The 25,448-nt window shown below is 39.5% G+C and overlaps 1 long non-coding RNA gene across 2 annotated transcripts in view; it reads left to right on the top strand.

Moving 5' to 3' along the window:
* The window catches only part of LOC102185059, a 141,576-nt gene that overhangs the window by 42,479 nt on the left and 73,649 nt on the right, over positions 1-25,448 (top strand). For both annotated transcript variants that reach the window (XR_001917359.1, XR_001297356.2), the window contains exon 2: positions 2,770-3,039. This is a non-coding gene — a long non-coding RNA (uncharacterized LOC102185059). The remainder of the gene's footprint in view (positions 1-2,769; positions 3,040-25,448) is intronic.

Here is a 25,448-nt window from a genome sequence, read left to right as displayed (position 1 = left end):
GAGGGTCTGAACCTTGGCCAGGCGCAGGTGATAGCATCATAGAGAATTCAAAGCTCCAGAGGCCGGGCTACTGCGTGAGGGGCAGACAAGTCAGGAGAAGATAGACAATAGCTCCCGAGACTCAGAGACTTGCTTGGTTCCATCCTGAGTGTGTTTTCTGACTGAGACAGGATTGGCTTAGAGCATATTCCTGCAATAGTGGGAAGTGTCTGATCCAAAATGAATCAGGGAAATCCCAGCCCAAGGAGAAAGAGAGATGGAGGACCACGCAGAATGCTGGTGTTCATAATCCAGAGGAGAGACTAGAACTGTGGAAAATATTGTAGAAACACGAAAGTCAGATGAAGTATCCCAGAATCCAGAATTGGAATACATGAAAATAAAAATCCCACAAAGATCAGGAGAAGGAAGAGACCAACAAATAACACTATGAGTGAAAAGAGCTCCCTCCTCTAAGGAGAAATTAAAAAGATAATAGCAACACTATCAACAACTATATTCTTATGATTCTGAAATCTGAGTTGAAATGGCCAAATTCCTGAGAACATACAATGTGTAGAAGAGATCTAAAGAGAATTAAAAGCGTGAATAATTCTGTAAGTATTAAAATAATTAAATAAGTCTTCAAAAAACAGATAAGTAATAAAAATCTTCAATTAAGACTGCAGAATCGGGTGATTATATAGGTGATTTCTACCAAATGTTCAAAATGTAGAGTATCCTTAAGTTAATTTTCAATTTAACAAACTCTTCTTAATTATCAGACAAAGAAGGAATATCCAACTCATTTTATATCAAAACCCAAAAAAGCCATGTAAAAGGAAAATGTGCAGATCAATTTTACTTTATAATATAGGTGTAAAAATTCTAAAAATAATTTATATTCAAAAACTAGAAAATCAAATCCAATGTGTCTTAAAAAAGAAAATGTACCCAGACGAGATTGGGTTTATTTACAGCCGGCAACGAGCATTTATATTAAAAAATACAATTCCCATTAATAAACATTTAGATGGTAAATAAAATTAACATTGAGCTTTAACATGTTAGAGGCTCAGACAAATCTTTCCATAGAAAAACCTATTTAAATTTGTTCAATTCGGATTTTTTTCAGATTTTCCTTGAACACTTAATTATCGTTCTTGTTCATTCACGAAGTCGTGTGTGACCCTTCGCGACCCTATGAACTGCAGCATGCCACGCTTCCCTGTCCTTCGCCACTATCTCCCTGTGTTTGCTTAAACTCATGTCCATTTTGAGTCAGTGATGCCCTCCAATCATCTCATTCTCTGTCGTCCCCTTTTCCTCTTGCCCTCAGTCTTTCTCAGCATTAATTAGGGTTTTTCCAATGAGTCGGCTCTTTGCATCAGGTGGCCAAAGTATTGGAACTTCAGCATCAGTCCTTTCAATGAATATTCAGGACATGAAGAATTACTTAAGCATTTGTTACTGAATATTTAAGCTGTAAATATATAAAAAATGTTTGAGTCTCTCCAGATAGATTCTATATATGTAATTTTTCTTTTAGAACATCATGGTGTGATGCATTAGAAGGGACTCCGGGGCAAGAGGCACGAGGAAGGAAACTGTAGCCCTTTCATTACTAAATGAGCTAAGGACTCTTTGACTTGTTTGCATCACATCTTTCTAAAATACGGAATTATAATCTTTATCATTTATTTCACCTCCCTAGAGTTTTGAGCTCTCTAGATTAGAAAAATATATTTTTAAACACTGAACAACTTGCGCACATTTTGTATTTGTGGTATGTTAATAAAACTCACCAACTAAAATTTCTTCTATCACTTTGGATAAATTGTGTGGTACCCATTGTCTAATAAAAAAAAGTTGAGAGAATTGAAGCCTCTAACTTCCATAATCAAGAGCCCACGAGGAACCACAGGGCCCTCCCTTCTGAGCATGTGGCTTTTTGGTGTGGTCATTCTGTCATGCTTGCTCCGACATGGGCATGTTCACTTGAGAATTATTCAGACACTGCATTTTTTGCATGGAGTACATGATATTTAAGCAGATGTCTTAACGAAAAATAGAAAACCACTAAACTTTTCACTACAAAACATTATAAAATTTTGTGTGAAACATACAGCCTCCTCCAATCTCTGATTCTCAACTAGAACCTAAGCTCCAGCTTCTCCCTGAGTGATACTGTTATCTTAGAAAATCAAAATGCCTTATGGCCAGAAGGGTACCTGAAAAATAGTAGACACTGGTTGATGACTTTTAAAGGACTGAATGGATGATAACTAGAATTTTACTTTCCATACTGACTCCCCACACCCACTCTGGAAGGCAGGACTTTTTTCTTCCTTTTTAAAAATGATGGTGTGCCTAGTTCTCAAAACAGATCTACATCTAATGGGTGGATTAATAATTATTGCAGTTGTTAAAGTGAATGACTGAGGCTGTTCAATCTAACACAATAGACATTTATTGAAGACATACCACATTTTCATATGATATGTGTTTGCTTTTAAGGAAGGTTGTTGAGTATGCATAGTACAAAGAATGAAAATAATGAGGACTAAGGCAAAGGGGAAGTCTGTATAAAAAAATAAAATTAATAGCCTCTGCATTGGCCCCCAAGGACCTCACCTCTTTGTCTCCATGCTTTTGTGCAATTCCATCCCTTCGAATATAAGCTGGACCTGGTAGCTTCCTTTTAATTGAATAGAATGTATAAGAAGTGATCACTTCTGAGATTAGGTTCCAAAAAGACAGTGACTTACATCTTCTCTGTTGCTTTCTCAGTCTGCCATGAATGTGAGCTGACTTGTGATCAAGGCACCTCAACAACTGAGTGAGTCCTCTGACCAACAAGGACAAACTAAGGACTTCAGTCCAACATCCTGTGAAGAGTCACATCCTATCAGCAACCAGATAAGTGATTCCAAGAAAACAGATGCTCCTTTCCATAAACCCTTAGTTGAGAAGACAGCCCTGGCCAAAATTTGATCACAGACATGTATGAGACCTTGGAACAGAGACACTCAGCAAAGCAGCACCCACAGAAACTATCAGGTAATAAATGTCTATTGCTTTTTAAGCCCTAATGTTTTAGATAATTTATTATGCAGCAATAAGAAACTAATACATTCAGAAATAAAATTAACACATCAATATGTATATTGTATTGTGTAACTTAATGGAGAGCCAAAGCAGAGAGGGACACCATTATTTACAAGAAATAATATCCAGACAATAAATACGACTCAATTGTTTATAAGAATCATTGCTTTCCTACGTGTTGCAGTCAGAAGAAATATTTCCCATTAGTCCTTTTTAGGTGATCCCTAGTGATAGCTTTAATATCATCACTACAATGAATAAATAGTGATCCATAGGTTTACTGTCAGTAGATAACATCTCTAAGTGTATGTCAATGGCAGAGTGCTGAAGCTTTCTGAGTATTTTTCTAAGAGGCAACAAAAATAGTGTAAAATACATATTATTTTGATGGTCAAGGTTGATCTTAGAAACTTTAGAATATGCAGATATGAATAGGAATGCTAGCTCTTTTCTTAGTAAGAATTGGAGAGTGTAAGCTTTAAGGTTGTAATCAAAGCAAGAACCAAAAGTAAAGATATTTTGTCTTGCAATTTTAATGGTTTTTTAATAATTTATTTTATTGAAGTATAGTTGATTGACAGTGTTGTGTTAGTTTCTGGTGTACAGCAAAGTGATTCAGCTTCATATATATATTTTTTCTTTTTTTTTCTTTATGGTTTATTACAGGATATTGAGTATAGTTCCCTGTGCTATACAGTAGGACCTTGTTGTTTATCTGTCCAATGTATAATAATTTGTATCTGCTAACTCCAAACTCCCAATCCCTCCTGCCCTCACCTGCCTGCCACCAGCAACCACAAGTCTTGATGTCTGTGACTCTGTTCCTGTTTCATAGATAAGTTCTTTTGTGTCATATTTCAGATTCCACATATAAGTGACATCATATGGTACTTATCTTTCTCTTTCTGACTTACTTCGCTTAGTATGATCATCACTGGATCCATCCATGTTGTGTTGCAATTTTAAAAGGTCCAAAATTTTTAAAAAAATCAATAGGGTAGAGGGTAGAATCAAGGTCCTTTCAATAAAATTAAGTACAATGACAGAATGTGGTCCACTGGAGAAGGGAATGGCAAGCCACTTCAGTATTCTTGCCTTGAGAACCCCATGAACAGTATGAAAAGGCAAAATGATAGGATACTGAAAGAGGAACTCCCCAGGTCAGTAGGTGCCCAATATGCTACTGGAGATCAGTGGAGAAATAACTCCAAAAAGAATGAAGGGATGGAGCCAAAGCAAAAACAATACCCAGCTGTGGATGTGACTGGTGATAGAAGAAAGATCCAATGCTGTAAAGAGCAATATTGCATAGGAACCTGGAATGTCAGGTCCATGAATCAAGGCAAATTGGAAGTGGTCAAACAAGAGATGGCAAGAGTGAACGTCGACATTCTAGGAATCAGCGAACTAAAATGAACTGGAATGGGTGAATTTGACTCAGATGACCATTATATCTACTACTGTGGGCAGGAATCCCTCAGAAGAAATGTTGTAACCATCATGGTCAACAAAAGGGTCTGAAATGCAGTACTTGGATGCAATCTCAAAAACGACAGAATGATCTCTGTTCGTTTCCAAGGCAAACCATTCAATATCACGGTAATCAAAGTCTATGCCCCAACCAGTAACGCTGAAGAAACAGAAGTTGAATGGTTTTATGAAGACCTACAAGACCTTTTAGAACTAACACCCAAAAAAGGTGTCCTTTTCATGATAGGGGACTGGAATGCAAAAGTAGGAAGTCAAAAAACACCTGGAGTAACAGGCAAATTTGGCCTTGGAATGCGGAATGAAGCAGGGCAAAGACTAATAGAGTTTTGCCAAGAAAATGCACTGGTCATAGCAAATACCCTCTTCCAACAACAGAAGAGAAGACTCTACACATGGGCATTACCAGATGGTCAACACCGAAATCAGATTGATTATATTCTTTGCAGCCAAAGATGGAGAAGCTCTATACAGTCAACAAAAACAAGACCAGGAGCTGACTGTGGCTCAGATCATGAACTCCTTATTACCAAATTCAGACTCAAATTAAAGAAAGTAGGGAAAACCGCTAGACCATTCAAATATGACCTAAATCAAATCCCTTATGATTATCCTGTGGAAGTAAGAAATATACTTAAGGGCCTAGATCTGATAGATAGAGTGCCTGATGAACTATGGAATGAGGTTTGTGACACTGTACAGGAGACAGGGATCAAGACCATCCCCATGGAAAAGACATGCAAAAAAGCAAAATGGCTGTCTGGGAAGGCCTTACAAATAGCTGTGAAAAGAAGAGAGGTGAAAAGCAAAGGAGAAAAGGAAAGATATAAGCATCTGAATATAGAGTTCCAGAGAATAGCAAGAAGAGATAAGAAAGCCTTCTTCAGTGATCAATGCAAAGAAATAGAGGAAAAGAACAGAATGGGAAAGACTAGCGATCTCTTCAAGAAAATTAGAGATACCAAGGGAACATGGCATGCAAAGATGGGCTTGATAAAGGACAGAAATGGTATGGACCTAACAGAAGCAGAAGGTATTAAGAAGAGGTTGCAAGAATACACAGAAGAACTGCACAAAAAAGATCTTCATGACCCAGGTAATCACGATGGTGTGATCACTCATCTAGAGCCAGACATCCTGGAATGTGAAGTCAAGTGGGCCTTAGAAAGCATCACTATGAACAAAGCTAGTGGAGGTGATGGAATTTCAGTTGAGCTGGTTCAAATCCTAAAAAATTATGCTGTGAAAGTGCTGCACTCAATATGCCAGCAAATTTGGAAAACTCAGCAGTGGCCACAGGACTGGAAAAGGTCAGTTTTCATTCCAATGCCAAAGAAAGGCAATGCCAAAGAATGCTCAAACTACCACACAATTGCACTCATTTCACATGCTAGTAAAGTAATGCTCAAAATTCTCCAAGCCAGGCTTCAGCAATACGTGAACTATGAACTTCCTGATGTTCAAGCTGGTTTTAGAAAAGGCAGAGGAACCAGAGATCAAATTGCCAACATCCACTGGATCATGGAAAAAGCAATAGAGTTCCAGAAAAACATCAATTTCTGCTTTATTGACTATGCCAAAGCCTTTGACTGTGTGGATCACAATAAACTGTGGAAAATTCTGAAAGAGATTGGCATACCAGACCACCTAACCTGCCTCTTGAGAAATCTGTATGCAGGTCAGGAAGCAACAATTAGAACAGGACATGGAACAACAGACTGGTTCCAAATAGGAAAAGGAGTGCGTCAAGGCTGTATATTGTCACTCTGCTTATTTAACTTTTGTGCAGAGTACATCATGAGAAATGCTGGACTGGAAGAAACACAAGCTGGAATCAAGATTGCCAGGAGAAATATCAATAACCTCAGATGACACCACCCTTATGGCAGAAAGTGAAGAGGAACTAAAGAGACTCTTGATGAAAGGGAAAGAGGAGAGTGAAAAAGTTGGTTTAAAGCTCAACATTCAGAAAACGAAGATCATGGCATCCGGTCCCATCACTTCATGGGAAATAGATGAGGAAACAGTGGAAACAGTGTCAGACTTTATTTTGGTGGGCTCCCAAATCACTGCAGATGGTGACTGCAGCCATGAAATTAAAAGATGCTTACTCCTTAGAAGAATATGACCAACCTAGATAGCATATTCAAAAGCAGAGACATTACTTTGCTGACTGAGGTCCGTCTAGTCAAGGCTATGGTTTTACCTGTGGTCATGTATGGATGTGAGAGTTGGACTGTGAAGAAGGCTGAGTGTCGAAGAATTGATGCTTTTGAACTGTGGTGTTGGAGAAGACTCTTGAGAGTCCCTTGGACTGCAAGGAGATCCAACCAGTCCATTCTGAAGGAGATTAGCCCTGGGATTTCTTTGGAAGGAATGATGCTAAAGCTGAAACTCCAGTACTTTGGCCGCCTCATGTGAAGAGTTGACTCATTGGAAAAGACTCTGATGCTGGGAGGGATTGGGAGCAGGAGGAGAAGGGGACAACAGAGGATGAGATGGCTGGATGGCATCACTGACTAGATGGACATGAGCCTGAGTGAACTCCAGGAGTTGGTGATGGACAGGGAGGCCTGGCGTGCTGTGATTCATGGGGTCACAAAGAGTCGGACACAACTGAGTGACTGAACTGAACTGTCAATGGTTAAAACTTTTGTAGTAAAATGTAGGCAAGCTACATTAGAAAGAAGTTGTTGAAAGTGAGGGTGACAAGTCATCTCCTCCTCCAGGAGCTGTTCAGGCAGGCCAAAGCCAACGACTAATTACAAGGCATAAGCTTGTCTGTGAAACAGCCCATGGATGGCGACCAGAGCCTTCTGGTCTTCATAGTCTCAGTTGTACTAAGTTCCTCTCTGTGCACCTGCTCACTTTATCCTGAACTAGGAAATAACTCTACAAGGTGTAGAAATGAAGCGCATCTGTTTTCCTTTGCTCCCTGGTAGCATGTATTCTCTCAGAAGGACAATTTATGCCGTTTCAAACAAACAGGATCCTGTATTCCACGTGTTATTAATGACTAGGTCATGATTTTTTCGATTAAGAAGTTTTATTTACTTGATTCTTTTTCCTTTTAATCCTCTTAAATTTTCTGCAAATATTATTTCTGTGATATTTATATCCTTGATATAATTGTTCTCCTGGAGACCTTTAAAAACACACTTTCCACTTATGCAGGCTTCTAACAGAGCAAAAATCTCATTTTCTGCTCTGTCTTTTCCCAGATTTGATCAAAAGGAACATGAAATTGTCGGGATGTATGCAGGGAGATTTGTCAGTGTTTTCTTATTTACTGCGACTGTGAGGTATAAATTGAATTTGGGGCCCTCTCTTCAAGAATACACTATTTACTATCAAATAAGTTGATGTTAGTGGATCAGATATGGGTAAGGTTTTCTGTGGTAACCTTGTGAGGTGGGTTAGAGTGCTTTGGGGTTCTGGAATAATGGCTTGCTTTCTTTAATGTGTAAACTTGGCTTTTGTTTCTCTCTCCTTTGAACACCCTTGGTCTACTGGAGAGTCAGTATATTTTTTTTGTAAAACTGAATGATCTGAGGACAGCTGAATCACTTATTACTGCCATTTTAACAGACGCAGAAGATGATCACATATTGACTTAGTGATTGTGATCATTATTGATTGTGAAGATAGACTACAAGCAGCAGTTAATACCATTATGCCTGCTTCTTGGTTGAACTCACATGGCTTTACTCATTGGTAACTGTGGCTTGCCCAAGTTTGAGGTGTGATTAAAACTTGGAAACTGAGAAGATAATGAAAACCATTTTAAAATAGCATATGTGGCATATGTTAATGTAAATCAGCCATCCAAATTTCTTAATGAATTCATTCAGTACTTAGATAATTATTCAGATATGGAAATGGTGGAGCCATCCGATAATACCTCAAATGCATTAAAGAGCATCCATATATGAGGAATAGATTATTATCCAAAATAATTAAAATTCAGCTGCAATTATAGAATGAACATATTACCTCCTATATCTCAGCACTTCTTTAAAGTGGGACTTATTTATTTTGTGATTACTCTGTGATATTCAATTATTTGCTGTGGGGCTCCTCATCATTGCTATGAATTAACAAAACGGCTCTGTTGTCCTTAGTAATCAGCTGAGTAGAAAGTGAGGAAAAGACAACACATTCTGAGGGCTGCTCAGCACTACCTTTATCTGTCTTTAATATTTGTTAGCTAAATATGGAATTTTAATTCCCTCCCTAATTATCAAGGACTCTTTTGCTTAATGGGCATACCCCTCAGGTGCCTTGATTACTTGTACTCTATCTTTCACCTTACTCTTTTGAGATCTGTTATTTGTAAACTGGCACAATAGTCTGCAAGTATTTCTATGGAAAAACAGAAAGAAAACACTTCACCAATATTAAATAGCATCTGAGAGTTTTGAGCCTTCTCCTGGGCATCTTCTGGGCTTTCCTGATGCGCAGAGGGTAAAGAGTCTGCCTGCAATGCGGGACACTGGGGTTCGATCCCTGGGCCAGGCAGATCCTCTGGAGAGGGAAATGGGCATCTTCAGTGATGTTGTCTCATTTGATCCTCTGGGAAGCACCTCGGAAATAGCTGTAAGGGAATGTGCTTTTTAAGGAGGAAATAGACTTGTTGGAGCATCCTATGTGTAGGTGGGTAAACTGAGATTCAAACTTAGGTCTGGCTGTAAAGCCCACAGTTGTGACAAAGCAGCGTGTTCCTTCATTTATCCTGCGTTGGCTTAGATCTGGCCATCTCATCAGCATTTCTCTTCCGTTTTACTACTCGGCAAGTGACACTAGAATTTTTCCGACCTTTACCTTGTCACGGAAGATCAGAGATGTTCAAGTTTATGTGCCTCTATTTTCCCTAGAATTTGTGAATATTATGTAAGCTAATTCTGTGGCAAACAAAATTCTTATGTTAATATCAATGGGCATTTTCAAGCCGAATACAAACATCGGAAATTTGAGCTAAAACTAACCCTGCTGTGCTTCCCTGGTGGCTTGGATGGTAAAAATATGCCTGCAGTGTGGAAGACCTGGATTCAGTCCCTGAGTTGGGAAGATCCCCTGGAGGAGGGCATGGCTACCCACTCCAGTATTCTTACCTGGAGAATCCCATGGATAGAGGAGCCTGGTGGGCTATAATCCATGGGGTTGCAAAGAGTCAGACACTACTGAATGACTAAGCACAGCATGTATCTACAATCCAAAATATACTACCAAGCCAGGTAAAGACTTGTCATTTTGGTCAATTTCTACATTGCCAATGTAATATTAATAATACCAACAGTAACTGCAATAATGAACTCTATGCTTTACTGATTGTGAAATATAGTCTAGGCTTTCACCCACACAGAAACATTGCTAAGTAGGTTATGATTATCCAAGTTTTTCAATTGAGAAGCAATATGGCATGTTGTGGTCAAGAGATTCACCCAAAGTCTTACAGCTAGTAAGCAGCTGTGCTAAACTAATATTTTAAAACTTGCCCACCTCTGTTAACATTATATATTTCCCTATTAGTTATAAGTAACCTTTTCTCCGAAAAAACCTGCCCTTGGTGTTGCATCTATTGCGTTTGAGTTTTGTTTCACCAAGAGTTATCATGGTGACTGCTGAAATCATTTTAAAACCAGTAGTAATTACTTATACAAAGAGGATTTTGAAAATTCACAATTCTTCACCAAACATCTCATTGAGAAATTAAAGATCTCACTCCTTCTTTTCACATGAGAGGAGAACAGAGCCTTATGCATTATAATCTGCCTTTCTCTGTTGGTTCCCACTGCATACCTTGAGAGAGTTACCTGTGGATGCCAAGACAAGTATTGTTCAGAAAATGCTTTACAGGTAGGGCTGTGTCTTCCACAAATCCCACTGATGAGCAGATTGTGGTGCTACGCACATGGATAACTGACTCTGAGAATGATGAATTCAGATTAAAACAAATGAAAATGCCATCTGCTGCGTGGTTACATTATTAACCTCACTATGATCAATAATCAGATATGGGGATCTATCTATAGCTTTCAAAAAAGATCTTGATTAAGCCCACGTATTAATTATGATGTCTATAAATAGCCAAAACTTAAGCCAAACTGAAAATTACCATTCGAAAATCTTGAAAAGAGAACATTATAAGAGGTCTTATTTGACATGGGTAAAAATGGGAAAGATTGAAGGTGGGAAGAGAAGGGGACAACAGAGGATGAGATGGTTGGATGGCATCACTAACTCAATGGAGATGAGTTTGGGTAAACTCTGGGAGTTGGTGATGGATAGGGAGGCCTGGCATGCTGCAGCCCATAGGGTTACAAAGAGTCAGACATGACTGACCAACTGAACTGAACTGAACTGAAAAAATAGTATTTTAGGTACAGAAGATACTGTTATCTAGAGGTCTTCCAAAACTTCAATTGCCTAATGCCAATTCATATATATATATATACATTACACATTTACATAATACATATTAGCTTCCCTGGTGGCTCAGACAGTAAAGAATCTGCCTGCAATACAGAAGACTTGGGTCTGATCCCTGGGTCAGGAGGATGCCCTGGAGAAGAGAATGATAACGTACTCTAGGATTCTTGCTGGAGAATTTCATGGACAGAGGAACCTGGTGGGCTACAGTCCACGGAGTCACAAAGAATCAGACACGATTGAGCAACTAACACTTTCACTTTTCATAATGCAAACACAAAAGTAGAAAGTACAAGTTGTAAAATAAAATATATTTCTTCTGCCCTTGTAATGGCTTGTAAAAACTATAGAAATCCTGGAATTGTACATTGCATCATGGAGCCTAATCCAAACTTTCACCCCCATAAATCAGTTCATATAAAGTTAGTCAGCTATAATTTGGTACTTTTTGTCTTTCGCTTACCCTGTTAGGTAACCCAAATGTTTTTCTAGCAGAGTTAGAAACAGTAGATAAGTCTCTCATTTTATGCTTTCTCTAAACCATGATGTAAACATTATTGGAGAAGAACATTCCTGTAAATACCCTGTATCACCCATACAACTTCTGTTGGCTGTGTATTTTGCCCTTCACAAAGAGATGATACAGTCACAAACTGGAAGAAAGAAAGGCATTTGAATAGTATTTCTTTGTCAATTCATATTCACCACTTCTAAATCACATTTTATTTTTTGCCACAAGGATATGGACAGAGAGATACATGTAGTAAACAAAGAAACTGCAAAAATGGAAAGGAAAGGGACAGAAGAGAGTGGAATGAAGACAGACCAGGCCATTTGTGAGGATGTTATCTACTCTGGGGTGGGGCAGCTGCTGCTGCTAAGTCACTTCAGTTGTGTCCAACTCTGTGCGACCCCATAGACAGCAACCCGCCAGGCTCCTCCGTCCCTGGAATTCTCCAGGCAAGAACACTGGAGTGGGCTGCCATTTCCTTCTCCAATGCATGAAAGTGAAAAGTGAAATTGAAGTTGCTCAGTCATGTCCGACTCTTCGCTACCCCATGGACCGCAGCCTACCAGGCTCCTCCATCCATGGGATTTTCCAGGCAAGAGTACTGGAGTGGGGTGCCATTGCCTTCTCCGCGTGAAGCCAGTTTTTGTCACTGTTCCGTCTCTTAATCGTGTCCAGTTCTTTGCAACCTCATGGACTGCAGCATGCCAGGCTTCTCTGTCCTTCACTATCTCCCAGAGTTTGCTCAAACTCATGTCCATTGAGTCAGTGCTGCCATCCAACCATCTCATCCTCTGCCGTCTCCTTCTCTTTTCACCTTCAATCTTTCCCAGCATCAGAGTCTTTTCTAACGAGTCAGCTCTTCCCATCAGGTGGCCAAAGTATTGGAGCTTCAGCATCAGTCCTTCCAATGAATATTCAGGATTGATTTCCTTTAGGATTGACTGGTTTGATCTCCTTGCAGTCCAAAAGACTCTGAAGAGTCTTCTCCAGTACCACAATTTGAAAGCATCAATTCTTCAGTTCTCAGTCTTCTTTATAATCCAGCTCTTATATCTGTACATGACTACTGGAAAAACCATAGCTTTGACTTTACAGACCTTTGTCAGAAAAGCAGATTTCCCTGCTTTTTAATATGCTGTCTCAGTTTGTCATAGCTTTTCTTCCAATGAGCTAATGTCTTTTAACTTCATGGCTGCAGTCACCATCCTCAGTGATTTTGGAGCCCAAGAAAATAAAGTCTGTCACTGTTTCCACCTTCCCGCCTTCTATTTACCATGAAGTGATGGGACCAGATGCCAGCCAATTAGGTTACCTAAAGATGCCCCTTCCCTTTAGCAACCCTCAAAGAGATGATGGCTTTTTTCCAGCTGAGTGGGGAAGCCGGTTGTGTAAATTGCCCAAAGTGCTGTTGAAATCCATCTCCTGGAGGATTTTGGAACATGTCTCTATTTGAAGAGTCTAATAATTATGACAACGACAAGTATCACCTGCAGGACATTGAGTGATGGTAGAAAACCGAAATTCAGGGTTTTGTGATTCACATACTGCAGAATACATGCCTCCTGGTTTTTCTTTCCTCCTAAGAAAACACCCCTTTGATATGTTCTGGCTGCGAAATTGGAAAGTGTGGCTTGTCTTGTTTTGTTTTGATTTGGTCTTCCTAAAGAGAAATGATCCATAGATTCTTGTGGGGATAGAAAGATGTCATGTGAAGTGTGGATGTTCCTGTAAATCACCAAGCCCTTAATATTATTGGCATGTCTGACACTTGAGTGATATGTAGATTCCAAAGAGGGTTTACTTTTTTGTTTCCTCCAAGCTTCAGAAGGACAAAAATTACCAGGAAGTGGTGATAATAAACTTCACTGTCTTTTTAAGATTCAGATTCTTGTTTTTCTTAAAGATGAATAAATCTCATGAAAATAATCCACATACAATATTGTAAATTAAAATAAAATCTGAAAAAAATCCGCATATTGATGTTCCTTACATCTTCATCATCTTCACTTAGCTATTTTGTGATAAATCTGAGGCAAATTTATCTATCTATGTATAATCATAGATATATTTCTCTCTGTTATTCTTAGTCCTTTTGTGTTTTTATGTAGGATGAGAGGTTTTTTAAATTAAATTGTATTTGTTTATTTATTTATTTCTGGCTGCGCTTGGTCTTTGTGCTTTGCGTGGGCTTTCTCTAGTTGCGAGTGTGGGATACTCTCTAGTTGTGGTATGTAGGCTGCTCATTACGGTCACTTCTCTTGGTGTGGAGCACGGGCTCTGGGGTGCGTGGGCTTCAGCAGTTGCGGCACGTGGACTCAGCAGTTGCAGCTCCCAGGTTGTAGAGCATAGGCTCAGCTGTCGTGGCGCACGGGCTTAGTTGCCCCGTAGTATGGATTAGGGATTGAACCTGTGTCTCCTGCACTGGCAGGCAGATTCTTCACCACTGAGCCACCACAGAAACCCTGTTGGTCCTTTTGTTAATGATTGGGAAAAGGTCAACAAATAGGTCTTTTGTTTTGTTTACCTAAATGCAGTTTTTAATGCAGCATAAATATATTTGACAAATACTACTTTCATGTACGTGATTTTTTGCATGAATATCATCTTTAATAGCTGTTTTAAAATGTCTGTTGTTTCAATGTTAATTGAGATCTAAATGAGAAAATAAACCCCCCAAAATTGAGAATAGCGATGTTAAGACAACTATTTACAGCCACTGAAATCATTATCTACATGAGGAATTGCACAGAAAGGAGCAGAAGCCACTGAATGTGCAGTGAGAGGTTTGTGCAGTGGTTACATTGTATAATTTCCCTTTGACACCTGTCTAATTCCTAGAGCAAAGTAATTTTTGACTCATCACTGGCTAATTTGAATGTATTTTGTGGTCTACATGAAGTAAAGTCGCCCAGGAATTTATAGTCCAGAAAGCATCCTTGGTACTTTGAAATCTCTTTGGAGTGATGTATGGTTATTTCACTCAAGATTACCCTCTCAACAGGAGAATGTTACCAAGTTAACTGTGCCAGAAAGAGAATGAGAGCTAATTCAGCCAAGTGATAAGAAACTCGGAATAAATAATTTTATTTTAATCTCAGGTCTTCTAAAATATTTTTAGAAAGACCTTGGAAAAAGTCGCTTAACATCCTTTCACCTACTCATGAAATAGACTGCAATCATGGATTCCCAGGTGGTACAGTGCCTCTGCAGGAGATGCAACAGACCTGGGTTTGATCCCTGGGTCAGAAAGACCCCCTGTAGGAGGAAATGGCAAACCACTCCAGGAATCTTGCCCAGAAAATCCCATGGGTATCTCAAAAGAGTCGGACATGACTGAGCAACTAAACAACAATAATGCTTTATTTACAGCATAGAATTTTGTGAGATCCAGAAATATTGTTCATAGAAATCAGGATGAAAATAAAAACTGGCTCATGTCTTACACCTTGCAAAGTTAGACTTTGTTGAAAACTAAGTAGGAAATTAATTTTTAAGTTTCCCCCCTTTGTATTACATGTGGATTTGTGGTTATGAAACAGTCATAAACTTCTAGAGCTGGAAAGATGTTAGGAATAATCTGTTTTACAAATGAGAGAATTAAGATCGAAACAAGTAAAATGGCACACCCAAATCCCCACATAGTTGAAATATACTCTAAGTAAGGTTGTTAACTTTCTGCTAATTCATTCTTTTTCACACTCAAATAAGACTGAAAATGATGATCACACACTATCATGTCTTCTCTGAACATTTTCCTCTCCAGCCTTATGGTCTGGAGTTTAATGTGGCAGAAGCTTGTGTGTTCTTATGTGACAATGCTTCCCTGATGGTAGCCAGTTGGTCTAGGGAAGATGATGATGGTGATGCTAAAAATAGCCATCACTTTTTCATGGCTTGCCACAAGCCATACACTCTTAAAATGCATGATTTTTTTCAATCCCCATAACACTTTGGGATGGCTATCTTTTCCAGATTTTCTAAATGGAGAGACTGAAATAGAGGTTAAGTAGTTTATCAAAGATCACACATCTGGCAAGGGGCAGTGTGGTTCTGGAATCTGTGCACTATATAGAAGGCGCTAAGGGTGGTCACCACATAAGACTGCTTAGAGGGTGCACCTCAGAGCACTATTGCAAAAATATGCCTTTTGCTTTCATTTTTAACCAGTATTCACAACCACCTCCTCTGTGCTAGGCTCTAGACTCTGAGGCTCACAGTGAAGTGAAAGGCACTCAGTCGTGTCTGACTCTTTGCGACCCCATGGACTATACAGTCCATGGAATTCTCCAGGCCAGAATACTGGAGTGGGTAGCCGTTCCCTTCTCCAGGGGATCTTCCCAACCCAAGGATCGAACAAAGGTCTCCTGCATTGCAGGTGGATTCTTTACCAGCTGAGCCACAAGGGAAGACATACTGAGGATTACAAGTAGGGAACAAAAAGTTAAATATAGGTCCCATCCCGGGAGAACGTACATTCTCGTGGAGAGAAGCAGAAAGTAAAGAAACAAACAAGTATGATAGTCCTAAGTGCTCTGTGTTGTGGTGTGCAGTGCCACAGAGCTGATCTTTGGGAGAAAATGTGGAGATTGAAGCTTGGATGGTGAGACAAACCAGCCACTTGAAGATTAAGGGCAGAGTGTTCTTGGCCTGTGGCAAAGGCAGAGGGCAGAAAGGCGCTTGTTGCATTGGAGGGACAGAAAGTAGACCCCAGTAGCTGTGGCTAAAGCGGACCCCGCTAGCTGGAAGGAGAGTTGGGGGCAGTGAGCGTGGAGAGGTCGACTGGGCTAACAGATTTGGACTGCCCTCAAGATTCACGTGACCATCTGCTTGACATTGCCATCTCTATGTCTAAGAGCGAGCTCCAATATAGCATGGCCAAACTCTTACTGATTCTTTTATCCCCAAGTTTATTTCTTCTCCTATCTTTTCATCCACACAGTTGCTCAAGACTGAAGCCTATAAATTGTTCTTAGTATTTCTTTGGCCCTCAGTTTCCACATTCAATCCAGCACAGAGTTTTGTAAATTTTATCACCGTACTTATCTGGTATTGATCCACTTTTCACCTTTACTGAGATCTTCATGTTTCTCATCACCATCATTACAGTATGGAATACAAAGACCTTCTAACTGGTGTTCTGGTTTCTACTTTTGACCCAATTAATAATTTTTAACAAGTAAGACGGCATGATTTTTCAGTAACCAGCAAATCACATTTTAGTCCTGATCAAAAATCTTTCAGTGACTTCTATTACCAGTAGGTTCAAATGAATCAAATTAAAATCCTTCAGCATAACCTGCAAGGCATCTATTTCCCCCTCATCTTCATCTCTGTTTTCCTCCTTCTCATTCACTGCATTCAGGTACTGACTGTCTTATACTATTGTCTGATCACATTCTTGCCAAGGCCTCTTCATGGCACCCATTCTAAAGTAATTCATTCCTAGGCACTTTTAAAGCACTATTACTTTGTCTTGTTTTCCTAGAAATCTTTGATCATACTTGAAATTATTTTGTTTACACAAGTACCCAAGAGGGGGCACTTCACCTGTTTAGCTTCACCACTGTATCCTAGCACCTAGAACTGTCAACACAGTGTAGAGACTCAGGAAATATCTGTTCAATATATGATCCCTTACCTCTTCAATTCATCAACCCTGTGTTTCTTATTATATGGCTAGCCTGAACAATGAAGGCCCAGGAATTGATCAGGCAGAGACTGATATGTCCTCTATAGGCAGAAGATAGGAATAGCCCATGATTATATTAATATTGTATGCCAGTAATTAATAATAAACCCATTTTGAGTTTTCTGATGTGCTTTGGTGTATCATCCAATATTAACCTGCCAACCACCTTGGAATGTGTATTATAATAGTGTTTTTTATAATGTTGTCTGCCTTTCTGTCATCCCCTCCTTATGGGAGCAGCCTTTCCTTATTCTGCAGTTACTGAGCAGAAATCTTGTGATTGGGTGGAGTTGATCTGCTCCCCAGGACCAAATGGTGGCTGAACCCATGGCCTGGACGATCATAATTACTTTTCTTCTTGAAAACCACAGTTGGTTCAGGGCTGGTCACATGACCCAAGCTTGACTAATTGCACCACCCTGGGAAAGTTGCTATTTTTTTGTTTCTCTGTCAGTTCCAGAATTACATAAGTCCTCTCAACTCATGGTACCAAAAAAAAAGGAAAAAAAAAAAAAAAAACAGAAAGAATGAGCCAGCAACTTTCCCACCACATATATAGGCACTAGCTCCTGGCTGGGAATGAAGCCAACATGGAGAAAACAGTCACTAGTGATGGAGAGAAAGAGAAAGAGCCATTATTTGAGCAAATGGACACCGCTCAAGTAAGTTAGCTCTTAGCATCTTAACATTCTGGGTAACCTGCCATAATAAATTCCTTTCTGTACCGAAACTAACTTGAATTGCATTTCTAAAGCTTGCATCCTATGAAATCTTAACTTAGTCAATTATTTTTCTCATTTTACAATGTGATATAGCTCAGAGAGAAATTAAGAAATTTGCTAGAAAGAAAAACTTTGAGGAAGCCTCTCTGTCCTGTGCTCTTACTTATCAGTAGATCAGCACCCTCAGGACATCTTCGTGGATTACTCAATGAAGTTTCCTCTTCATGAAATACTCCTTTCAAAATTTTACTCTAATGGCAAATAGAATAGGTCTGATATGGACGAACATTACAATTGTTTTGAGGATTTTTTTTTCCTTTAAATAAAATATTTCTGCATTTTCTTTCTTTGGTGTATATCCAAGTTTCCACATAGGAAAAAAAACACATTACATTAGCATAATGCTTTGAATTTTATTTTTGTTCTGGTTTTCTCAAAACTTATTTTTTAGTAACTGGAATGAAGCTCAGCTAAGTGATGGAATTGGAAGCAATTGAAAATTATGTAGAATTATATAGATGTCAAGGGAAAGGTTCATAACACTTGGAAATTGATACAATTAAAGTAAATGTGTAAAACTGATTACCAAGAGAGTGAACCATCTTTTATGAAAGTAAATATAAAAAATTTATCCTCTCCTATATTGGTTGCAGTTTGAATTACACAGAATGGACATGAAAGGCTAATGGACTAATGGGTAGAAAAAAAGAAAGATATGTTCTCATTTCACACTGTTGGTATTTCAGAATGCACAAATAGTCAGAATTCACGTTAGCAAATGCAGAAATGAGAATGAACAAACTCAACTATTCTTTGACTTATAGGAAAGATTGACTGAATTCAAAGGTTATGAATGCTGAATTGCTCATTAGCAGCCTCATCATATATCATTTTGCTTTTTATAGATGGTTACACTGTCTATTCCATTAATCAAATCAGAAAATTTAACCATCTTAGATTCTTCCCTCTTTTCAGTTCACCTTCCGTGTCATTACCATTTCAACTTACCACTTTTGTCTTCTACATTGCTTCTTTCAGCTTTATTGAGATATAACTGACAAAATTTAAGGTACTTAAGTGTACTATGTGATGATTTTATATACTTATACACTGAAAGGATTTCCCCCATTAAGTTAACACAGTCATCACCTCACTTATTTGCTTACCCTCTTTCCCCATTTTTGATTAGAACATTTCATTTCCACCATTTTAGCAAATTTCAGTTATGAAATAGAGTATTACCAGCTAAAAATCCTCATATTTTGTATATCAGGTCCTTCAGTTCAGCTGCTCAGTCATGTCTGACTCTTAGACCTTTTTCATCTTATAACTGAAAGTTTGTGGCCTTCAACCAACCGGTCTTTATTTCCCTCATCCTGTAGTGGTTCTTAACTGGCCACTGCTCCTAGTTCAGCCGCTCTTGCTCCATCACTGTCTCTTCCTCTTATTAGGCTTAATAGGCTCTGTCTGTTACAATCCAGCCTCCAGATAGCAAAGAGATTATTTAAAAGCACAGAATTGACTATGTCACACTTAGTACTCCTGAATTACTATTATTGAAAACATAAAGTTTAAAAATAAGGTTGCCCAAAAGTATCCATTAGGCACCAGACTTGGAGATGGAATACAAAGTAGAATAAGACGGGAGCCTTCCCCTAAAGGAATATGAATATGGATATATGATTGGGGAGGTAGAAAGTCAGCCAAAAGCAGATCATTTCAATATAACATGGAACGTGTTATAGAGGGAACCCAGAGTGTCATGGGGCTCAATGGAGGAAGACTTAACACAGCCTAAATTTTCAGGGAAGTTTCCTGGTGAGATTATTCCTGAGTCGAGGCTTAATAGATCATGCAGGCTCAGAGGGAAGGGAAGCATAGATGATTATCCAGACCGAAACAGGAGCAGGAGGAAATGAAGGGTTTTTGTTGTTCAGTCACCAAGTTGTGTCTGATTCTTCACAACCCCATGCCAGGCTTCCTATCCCTCACCATCTCCTGGAGTTTGCCCAAGTTCATGTCCACTGCATCGGTGATGCCATCCAACCATCTCATCCTCTGTTGCCCTCTTCTGCTTCTACATTCCCTGTAAGAGGGTGTGACATGGCACTTCTCAACAATTGCGAGGTAGGAAGTAGAGGTTCAGAAGGATGGGAAAGAAGATAAGAAAGTGTCATGAGTATACAACTTATAACCATTCAAGAACATTGATTGAGTGCCTTTCTGACCTCCAGGCACTCTGTGGATACAGAATAAATCTGAGAAAAGCTGTCTCAGCTCTCTTGGAGCTCACATTGTATACATTAGGAGTCAAACAAACAAACAAAAAAAACAAAAGTAAGTGTAAGTTCTGACGAGTGCTCTGAAGGAAAACACAAATGGCTGATAGAAAAAAGTGAGAGAGCAGACATATTCAGACTTTCTGATCAGGTCCCACTTAAATATGAAAAGGAACTGACACATACAAAGTTGGAGGAAAGAGTCTCATTGCAAAGGACCTGAAGTAGGAAAGAGCTTGGCTTCTTTGAAGAATTAAAAAGAAGACCAACATGGTTATAGCAAGCAAGGGTGGCCCGGTGGCTAAAAATGAAATTGATGAGACAGGGGGGGACCTCCTTGGTAAGGCCCTCTGTGTCTCGGTGAATTATATGATTTTTATTTTAAGTCTAATGGGAAACCTTTAGATGGTCTAAAACAAGCAAGAATATAGCATGAGATGGAGTTTGGCTAGATTTCTTGAGTAATGGGTAACTGATAGTAGGTTCTAATTAGGAAAACTTATAGTCCTGTTAAAGGTGAGTCATCTTAGTGTTGGATAAAGAGTGGAATAAATGTGAAAAACGATGGAGGGAAAAGATCTTGACTGGAAGAATATTGTAGTCATGAAAGCCCCAGATGATGAGGCTGATATTTGTATAGAGGAAAGAAAAACTTTAAGATATACATAGGAATGAAATCCCCAGAATATTGTAAGGGAGGGTATAATAGTGGAGATGAAGTAGTCCAGCATAATATGGTGACTATGAGTGACATGAGCTGATACTGGAGCATAGAAACAATAGGGAAGGTTTGGAGGAGGTCCTTCCATTATTTCTTGGATTTTTAGAGTCTGAGATATTGTAGGATGGCCAAGTGAAAGTTGGCTAAATAAAGAAATCTGAAACAAAGGAAGACCAAGCTAGAGAGACCAGTTTCAGAGTCCTTGTTGGATGGATATTTATCATTTCAAACCATGTGTGAATGTGAAATTACTTATGAACAGTGTGAAGAATGAGAAGAAAAGTAGAATAAAGGCTGAATCCTGAAGAATATAAACATTAAATGGTAGACAGAGAAATATCCTATGATAGAGAATGAACGGTTAAAAAAAAAAAAGAACTCAAGTGATGCCAAGATACTAAAAAGCATAGAGTACATGTATGACACAAACAACTGCAGCAGAAGACCTCACTGAGGTCATTTTAAAATGTCCCCTAGAGTTGATGACAACAGGGCCAGCGATGATGTTTGTCTTGACACAGGAGGTGTTCACTGGTGGAGCAGAATCCCAGTTACAGTGGTATTAGGAGAAAAGCAATTATACAGATCGATCTTCAGAAGTAAAGGGTAGGAAAGAGAGCTTGGTGGCTGGTGAAGATTATTCAGCTTTTTTTTTTTAGTTATGCAAAATACATGAAGCGGTTCAAACACTAAAGAGAAAACACAAGAAAAAGGAGAGAATGATGCCGAAGGGGTCCGTTCATTAAGCATGATCCCAGGGAAGAGGTAAAGAACAGAGCTGAACGTCTCTAGATAGAACGGCACAGGAGCCTGATCTGGAGGTAGACGTTAAGCAGAGAGCAGCATCAGGAGGGTAGCCGTCCAAACTCCTCAATGTGGCCCCAAGAGCACTCACAAGCTGTCCCGGGTCTACCTTCAAGTATCGCTTTTCACCACTCTGCCTTCTGAAAAATGTCAGCCCCTTCCTTATCTTCACAATCTGATTTAACCACCAGAGAGCTCGGACTCCAGAAAATGTCATACACTTTCATGCCTTCATTATGCTGCATTCTTAACCTGTTTCTACTGACTGCCCCGCCCCTGTTTCCACTTGCCCTGTGCGCTGTGCTGTGCTTGGTCGCTCAGTCGTGTCCGGCTCTTTGCGACCCCACGGACTGTAGCTCTCCAGGTGCCTCTGTCCATGGGGAGTCTCCAGGCAAGTGTACCGGAGTGAGCTGTCTGCCCTCCTCCAGGGGATCTTCCCAACTCAGGGACTGAACCCAGGTTTCCAGCACTGCAGGTGGATTCTTTTCCATCTGAGCCATGAAGGAAGCTCTACTTACCCTAGCTCTGCCCATTACCCATTTTTTTCCCACACAAAGTTCACATGAAGAAATATCCCAATCAAGCTTCAAATCTCATAAAAATATCCCCCTATTGCTCACCTAGACACATATAGAAAATTGTATTCCTTTCCCACATTCTCAAACATCTGTAGACTGTACTTTCTCATGCTGCATACCTGGGAAAAATGGAATTTCCATGAGACGGAGAGTTATTCCTTCTTCATCTTTGAACCCTTGAGGTCTAATGGAATCCCTGGGACATTGTGCTCCTGACATTTTGTTGAATGGCTGAATGAATATCCTCAGCATCCATGTTAAGCATAGAAGCCTTCATATCTCCTCTTAAAATTATTTCTCTAATTATTTAGACATATTCTATAGCTTGAAACTTTAAGACAGTCTTAGTAATATTCAAGTCCCCTTGGAATTCTTGATGATGCTCTTTTGTATCTTCTGATATTACTTCATGACTTGGAGCTGAATAACAACAGCCACGTATGTGTAATTAATAAAATATGCAAATAGTTTGTATCATTATCTTTCAGCCTACAAACAAGAATGAATAATTGTTACATTTAATGTGTTTGGTTGCATATCTTTCTTCAAATGACTCTTTCCCTCCAAATTTATTATATATCTCATTACTCCGTTCATTCATCAAACACTTTTAGCCGGACATACAGATATCAGGAAGAACAGACCTTCCTTGTTAGGCGTTAAATCCTCAGGCCTTTTCATCTTATAGATGAAAGTTTCTACCCTTTTCCAACCTTCTCCTGTTTTCCCTACACCCCCTTCCCATGACAACCAGTTTTCTATTGTCTTGTTTTATGTTTGACACTTTTTCTTAGATTCTACATATAAGTGATCCCATGCAGCGTTTGTCTTTCTCTATCTGGCTAATTTCACTTAGCATAATGGCCTCAAGGCCCATGCATGTTGCCACAAATATCAGGATTTCCTTCTGTTCTCATGGCTGAATAACAGTCTGCTGTATGTATATACCATGTTTTGTCTGTTTATCTGTTCATGGACACATGGTGACTGTAGCTGAAACTCTGTATTGTATAATTGAAAGGAACATGCAGTCTGGTAGACAGCACTAGGGAAGAATGTTGAAGTTGTTCTGCTTAGAAGAACGTTTGCCCACTGAGTAAAGGATTCCAACTTCAGATCACTGGCCTGAAGTTTCTTTTTTGGGGTAGCTTCCCCAGATGACTGGGAGTTCTGTCTGGAGTTTCCTGAGTCCCAGTTTAGTTGTTGTGGACAAGGCCTATGAAGCTTGGGCTATGGCAGGATATCCTGGAGGGGAGTTGATATTTCTATGTGGTTTTGCAGAGTACAGTCAACCCTCCGTATCTGAGGGTTCTACATTCAGCTAACTGTAGATCAAAAATGTTTGAAAAAAAATTCCAGAAAATTCCAAAGGGTGAAACTTGAATTTGCTACATGCTAGCAACTATTTGTGGCTTCCCAGGTGGCTCAGTTGTTAAAAAAAAAAAAGAAAAAAACTGCATGTGCTGCAAGAGACATGGGTTCAATCCTTGGGTCAGAAAAATCCCCTGAAGGAGGAAATGGCAACCCATTCCAGTATTCTTGCCTGGGAAACCCCATGGACAGAGGAGCCTGGTGGGCTACAGCCTGTGGGGTCCCAAAAGAGTCAGACAGAACTTAGGGACTAAGCAACAATAACAGCAACTCTTTACGTAGCATTTGCATTGTATTAGGTATTATAAGTAATCTACAGATGATTCGAAGAATGTGTATAGGTTACATGCAAATATATGCCATTTTATATAAGGGGCTTGAGTATCTCAGATTTTGGTATTCCTTGGTGTCCTGGAACCAATTCCTTGCAGACATTGAGAGAGGATTGTATCCTACTTACAGGGAAGAGAATAGGCCTGAATTCAACACTCTAAGTCCTGCAAGAGAGAAGTTAAGCTTCCTGCCCCTCTACACCATTTTTTGTTCTTTGTCAAGTGGATTAAATACAAATCTGATTGGCCACATTTACTTACTGTTTGCTTTGAAAAGTGAAAGTGTCAGTCACCCAGCTGTGTGCTATCTTTGTGACCCCGTGGACTGTAGCCGACCAGGCTCCTCTGTTGGTGGTTAATTCTCCAGGCAAGAATACTGGTGTGGGTTGCCATTTTTTACTGCAAGGGATCTTCCCAACCCAGGGATCGAACTCAGGTCTCCTGCACTGCAGGCAGATTCTTAACCGTCTGAGCCACCAGGGAAAGCTGGTTTATTAGCTTCCTATTTCTTGGAGTTGGCTGGATAAGAAAGCCAGCAGATATTAATATCTTTTTCTTTTAATATTTTGCTTTTATTTATTTATTTGACTGTGCCAGCTCTTGGTTGTGGCACACAAGGTCTTCATTCTTTCTTGCAGCACATGGGACCTTTAGTTGTGGCATGTGAACTCCCAGCTGGGGCATATGGGATCCAGCCCCCAATCAGGGATGGAACCCCAGCCCCCCGCACGAGGAGCACAGTGTCTTAACCACTGGATCATCAGGGAAGTCCGGCTCTTCTTTTCTTTGTATGTAAACACTGGTTGCTTTAGTTTCCTGTGGCCATCTGGTGGTAAGATTCATTCTTGGGAGGCAAATAGATTCCACTTGGGTCTAGTTTGAACCATCTGCTCAGTTCACTTTACCAAATAATAACTGGGTTTTCTAGTTTAGCCTAGTTAATAATTAAATGACCTTTTGACTTCCTTTTCATATCTGCCACTTAGATATCCCATTGGAGAAGGGATGGCTGGGTCATGACAAGGCTCAGGTGTCCTTTGAAACTCTGGACAAAATCGTATCTTATTGCCCTTAAAAGAATCTCTATAGCTATATATGCTCCTCAATCAATAGGAAATAAGAAAACAATTCTCAGTTATAGATCTACACACCTTGATATAACTGCATAATCAGGACAACTAGATACATTCTACTTTTCATTTTTCATATTGTTTCATGTTACTTGTGACGGATTTGATCATACTTTGCAATTTTTATGAGATTCTTCCCCTTTCTCTACTGCAGCAGGCTTATAGACATGATCCATTCAAACTACATGGAGACCAGGCCATGGTCTCAGAGATCTCCTTGCTCGTCAGAAGATAGAAACATTCATCTGAAAGCCTTTTAAGGCTTTCAAAGAATGGGAATCAATTATTTCTCTTCAGGGAGGAGCTG

Source organism: Capra hircus, chromosome 27, assembly GCF_001704415.2.
Source record: "Capra hircus breed San Clemente chromosome 27, ASM170441v1, whole genome shotgun sequence".
Classification (NCBI taxonomy): domain Eukaryota; kingdom Metazoa; phylum Chordata; class Mammalia; order Artiodactyla; family Bovidae; genus Capra; species Capra hircus.
The sequence above is the reverse complement of the archived record's forward strand: the minus strand, read 5'-3'. Positions and strand labels throughout refer to the sequence as shown.